Source organism: Mercurialis annua, linkage group LG3 (genome assembly GCF_937616625.2).
Source record: "Mercurialis annua linkage group LG3, ddMerAnnu1.2, whole genome shotgun sequence".
In the NCBI taxonomy this organism is placed as follows: Eukaryota; Viridiplantae; Streptophyta; class Magnoliopsida; order Malpighiales; family Euphorbiaceae; genus Mercurialis; species Mercurialis annua.
The window spans coordinates 73,434,365-73,440,184 of NC_065572.1; the positions used below are offsets into that span (position 1 = coordinate 73,434,365).

General features: G+C 33.5%; 1 pseudogene; it reads right to left on the reverse strand.

Moving 5' to 3' along the window:
* Positions 1-332: 332 nt before the first annotated feature.
* Positions 333-5,519, reverse strand: LOC126672070 (linoleate 13S-lipoxygenase 2-1, chloroplastic-like; annotated as a pseudogene).
* Positions 5,520-5,820: the final 301 nt, after the last annotated feature.

Genomic DNA, 5,820 nt, shown 5'->3' on the forward strand with positions numbered 1-5,820 from the left:
TAGGTTAATAAATATATATATGTAAATTAATTAAATTTTAATTATTTAATATTTAAATTAATTTTAATATAAAAAATAAAATAGATTTACAAATTCGATTACCAAACCAAATTAATTTTTTTGGCTCGGTACAGTTCGGTTGTTTTTACTCTAAATTAAAAGTTCGATTCGATTCGGTTTAAAAAAAATTCTAAACTTCGGTTAGCCGGTTTTGTTTGGTTCATTATCAAACCTAACCGACGGATGCTCTCCTCTAATACTAGTAACTATTGGATCTACAAGTAAAATAAATCGGGTGCTGTCTAGTGCTTAGTGATAAATTGCGGGAGGGGTTAGCGGTAAATTCAATTTTTATTCAATGATTACATTTTTGGCACCACAATAGGCAATAATTAGGATTATTTTTAGCGTAATCATCAAAATATGACAAGTAAAGCATCAAATGTAAGGAACCCCCTAATTAGCTGTAACTTCAGTCTCAGAGAATGGCTTCAAAAGCTCAAAAGGCATACTTCCAGCTCCATTTCTGTTCTTCAAACTTGGATCATCATTTCTTTTATCAATTATCCCTTTTATTTGCTTCAATCTTCCATTGAACTTCTCAAATGCCGCTTTTATGAGAGGATCCTGAGCCCATCCTGGCTCTATTTTCTCTCCCATATATTCTTCATTAGGAGAATGAGTAGACAATACATTCAGAGCAGTTATTACTTTCGCTGCCTGAAACTCTGAAGGGAATGTCAACAGGAGTATGTATTCAGGTTTTTCCATAAAAAGTTTCCAACCCTCATCTGCAGGATCTTCGTTTGGAATTTTCAATCTCGTAATTGTCGGTCGATTCGGCATATAGCCCGTATATGCATATTGTCCAAAGTTCACTGCAACATGGTGTCCTGAGGTTACCCATATAATTATTGTGATGATTTCTATCAGATCTTTAGGTGTTTTCAGCTCAGGCCACCAGGGTTCATCCTTTTTATCACCGTGGCCAACGGTTCTGACTTCAGTCCAAAATGCCTGGAGTTCTTCGTCCGACAGTATCAGACTTGGTTCTGGATAGTAGTGATTGACATAATCACTCACCCAGCTTTTAATTGCATCCCAAAGAAGTAGCCCGTCGCTGGCATATGGGTACTCTTCAATCGTTAATTTTATACCATTTGGAGATGATGGGTCTTCAACGGCCATCCCTCTGCAACAAATTGGAAATGTTTATGATGCTATTGTCTGATTCAATTAAATGGAAATTTAGTTATCACTTGGACTTATTTACCTGCTAATTAGATCTTGAGGCAATGCCTCTTGGTCAAACCTCCAAAGCTTATCATAAATAATTGAGCTCATCTCCATGCAATACTTGCCAGGAGAGAATGAGGATTCAACATTCCCTTCTGCATTAACTAATGCTTCTCTAGCCAAACCATTGATCTCCATTCTGTATCGAAAATGAGGATGCAGAAGTCTATAAATAGGATGCATCACGCTGAGCTGACGATGGCCTGCAATGATGTAGGGTTCTATACAAGCATGTGTTCTTAACCTGCAAAATGAAAATAGATAAAGCGGCAATATGTTAATTAATTAATAGTTCTAACTGATTCCCTTCAAGATGGTGCTCAAGTATCTGTTTTAAAATTAATTACCAGTGGCTAATAAGTTGGTGATAGTCTGATTCATGTGCAAGTACATGAGCTTTGGCAAGCCTCCAAATCCTAACACCCGTGGCATCACAAGTTTGTGTATAGGTCTGCTTCCATTGCGGCTTTCCATCCATTGGTGGACAAACAAGCTCAATGGCTAGTGGCCGCAATGTGGAATCTGGGTTTAAAAAGAATATCGTCCTAGACCCATATAACGCGGTGTTTTTTAGCTTCCTTACTTTGCTCACAAAAGGTAAGAATAAATCATGATAGTCTAGCATGAACAACTTCTTTTGTTCTAGGGCCTACATGTGCAGAACAAATTTATAAGATTATTAAGTTAATTTCATATGTATATATAATTGCACATATGTTTTACTTTCATTTAAACTATATGTTCGTTACCTCTTCAACTGTCATAAATCCTCTGATTTGTTCTTCAATCATTTCTGTAGTAATTGATGACTCTGGAGGTCCATAGATCTCAGGATCTAGTGTACTTATCAGTGGCCATTCCTGTATAATTTCATACATATATATTTTGCAATTATTTATAGTAAAACTCTAAAAATTTACTTCTAAGAGATGATTACCGTGACCAATTGTAAGCTCAATGAGTTGAGACTAGCCAGAGTCTGCCTACCGAATTCCTCGTCCTTTAACCAGGAAAATCTATCTCCTGGAAAAGCAAATCAAATTCATATATATACTTAAAATTTGATCGACTACTTGAAAAAAAAAACATAGAAATGGTAAGAAAATAGAGTCCATACTATCCATTATTTCAGGGATATCAGATTCTGAAATCTCTTTGGTCTCATCATCTTCTATAGTCTTAATAATAGGAGGGGACCTTTGATGTTCGATATGTGGAAAATCGATTCCTTTGTTGAAAAGAGAATCTATGGTTTTGAAGTTTGTAAATGGAAGGTCAGGATCCACTATAACAATGTTTGGTGGTGGTAGGTCTCCATGTATCCATGTAACGCGATGTCCCACTCCATGACGTTCCTCCACTTCATAACGAGGAATGGAGATGTTAACGCTCCTCGACTCCGATTGTGGATCTGTTTCGAGGATGTTATCAAACTTATAGTGAATCAAGAAAGTAATTGTCTCTCAATAATTGAGTTCTTGCAACATCTTTATTAATTCATACTCAAAACCTAGGTAGCACAGACACTTCATTTAATCAACGTTTTCCGTTTCAAAAATGTGTCAGACACTTGAAGTTTCATCGTTTCCTTGTGTCGGTGTCCGTCTCCAAGTGTCTCGTTTCCTGTGTGCATGCTACCTAGTTCAAAATTTAAGATCTCACAATAACTATTGAGCAAATTCATTGTTGTTTGTAAATTTGGTTCAATTTTCCTATAGAATTGTGAAACCATTTGAACTAAATTATGAATTAATAACTGTTGTGAAACCTTTTTGGCAACGTCTAGGGTATGGGAGTTGTTTGCCGCCGAGCACAGGTATTTTAAGGTCAGGGTTACCAAGGTCATCGTAGACATCGTAATCATAAATCTGATCGCCTTTCTTTGCCTGTCCTTGACCATTGCCTCTTAAAAGCAAAAGTTCTTCCTCCCTAAACCTTCTTAGTCCCTCCGGTGTCTGTGACGGCAAGTATGACTGTTCCAAAAACCAATCGCGTTAACTGCTTAATTATTTTTAGGCAAAACGTACAAAAAAACCCTCGTAATTTTCACAAAAGTATAAATCAGCCTTTTTACTTTTTTGGGTATAATTAAGTCTTTTTTATTTTCAAATAGAACAAATAACCCCTTTCATCCAGCATCATTAGAAGCACTCCTTAATTGCTGACATGTCTCTCATAATAATATAGGAAAAAAGTTCAAAAATAAATTTAATGTTTAAAATATTTTCCAAAAATTTGAGGGGTCAAGTGTCCTAAAAGTAAACTAAAATGGTTTATTTGTTCTATTTTAAAACAACAAGGATATAATTGTTCAATTTTAAAAATATAAGGGCTTATTTGTGCCCAAAACAAATAAAAAGGCTGATCTGCATTTTTGAAAAAAAATCGAGGATTTTTTTGTACCTTCGACCTTATTTTTATTTTGTTCAGAATATTTACTAGGAGATAAAGTTAAGTTTGACATAAGGTATAAAAAATTCCTTCAATTTATATAAAAAGAGTTTATAAGTCCTTTTAATTTTTTTTGACCATTTAAACCTTTAATGTTTATAAATGATGCAAAAAAACCCACACTTGAAAATAAATACAAAAATAATTAAAATGTGAGGGACTAACTGGCCAAAAAATAAACTAAAAATGTTTCAATGTTCTTTTCATGTATTTTAAGGGCTTTCTCGCAACTTGTAAAGATGTTGAGGACGTAATTGGTAAAAAATTTAAAAGCACATACACACACGCATATATATATCGAACCAAAAACCAAAAATTAAATTCTTTTTTATGTTAAAACCGAATCTACTGAATTTAAACTTATAACCAAACTGAACTGACTGGAAGCCATTTTATTTGCAGTCTGTTGCTCACCCTAATATAAAAGTTGGAAACAAATACATTTATATTTTTGGTTTTTTTACGGTTACATTGTGTTTTCTAAAATAAAATTTGCTTTGTTCACTTTTCACCGTTGGTCATCAATAAAATTAACAAAGTAAACTCAAAACAAATAACTCAAAAAATAAACCGTTTATATCAATGTATTTTTTAAGCTATAAGATAAATGACTATACATGTTATTTAAATAGTACAATTACATTATTAGTTTACTAAAATAAGTATTATTTTTTTACGATTAGATATTTAAATTTAATTTATTTAATGAATTATAAAAAAATTATTTTATTTTATTTTCATATTTACAGAATAGACTACTACTTTGATGTAATTATATTACTTAATAAACATCAATTTAATCAATATTATATCAATATAAATTATACTTTATTAATATATATATAGGATATTTAGAAACACAAAATCATTGTAAGTTTTTTTTCACAAATAAATTTAATCTAGGTTAGTTATTAGATATATGTTATATTAAATCTACGGAGACCAATTGGAAATGCGAGGTTACCTTATTAGTGAAAAAGAGCCTTTTAGAAAGCTCGCGATTCTTGCCGTGAATCCATGACTCACAAGCCAAGTGAACAGAGCCAGTACTACTGAACCCTTGGAGAACAATATCCTTAACGAACATATCTTCATGGTGCTCATTTTCAATAAATACGGCACCCAATTCTCCAAAATCACCTCCCACCTCAAAATTTGCTTCATATTTTATTTCCGCCCCTTCATCGTCTTCCTTGTGCGCGTACGCTTTTATCGTCGCCTTCTCCTCTCTGCTCCCTTCACATGCATAAGACAATTACATGCAGTACTAGTTAACAAAAATGAATACAAATGCTCCTCTCCGAAAACTCTTTTGAAATTTCGAAATCTTAATTTAGATGTTTCTTTATTTCAGCGTTTTCCGTTTCGTCCGTGTGAAGCAAAATTAATTGAAAAATACGTTGGAGGCCTAGTTTTGGCAATGTATAATGAACTTACTGGAATCAAGCTCTGCACTAACAAGTTCAAGGAGGAGACTTTTTCCAAGAGCATCAACAATATCATCAAGTCCTCGGCCTGTCCCTTGGCTTAACAAGACTCGGCGGATAGTTGTTTTGACAGTAACTATAGCTTTCACTTTTGTAGTAGGAGATTGGTGAAGAAACATTTTGCTTTATTTTCTTAATTTAATGGCCATATCTTGGTGGTATTGGTATATATAGAAGCAAGGGGAGAGGTGGATATAATTGAATGGGGCCGTGAAATCTCATCACTTTTCATTATCTTATCTTAAAACAGTATGTATAGTTCATGGAGTTTTATGTGCTTGTGGTAAATGATAAGCCCACTTCAGCGCTGAGTTTGTCGACATAGCCACATGAAGCTACCTTGCATGAAAGGACATTATAAACATACAAAATTATAATCTTATTATTTATAATATGGCACAGATCTGCTCCTTCTCACGCCCGAGAAGGAGGCGGGTTTCCGTGATAGCGACGAGTAAAGGATTTTCAAAAAAACAATTTTTAAGTAAAAAAATATATTTAAAGTTAATAAAATAAAATGCAGGGAATTTATGTGCAAAAGATTTAAATTTACAGAGACAAATCTATGTATTAAGCCTTTTTTATA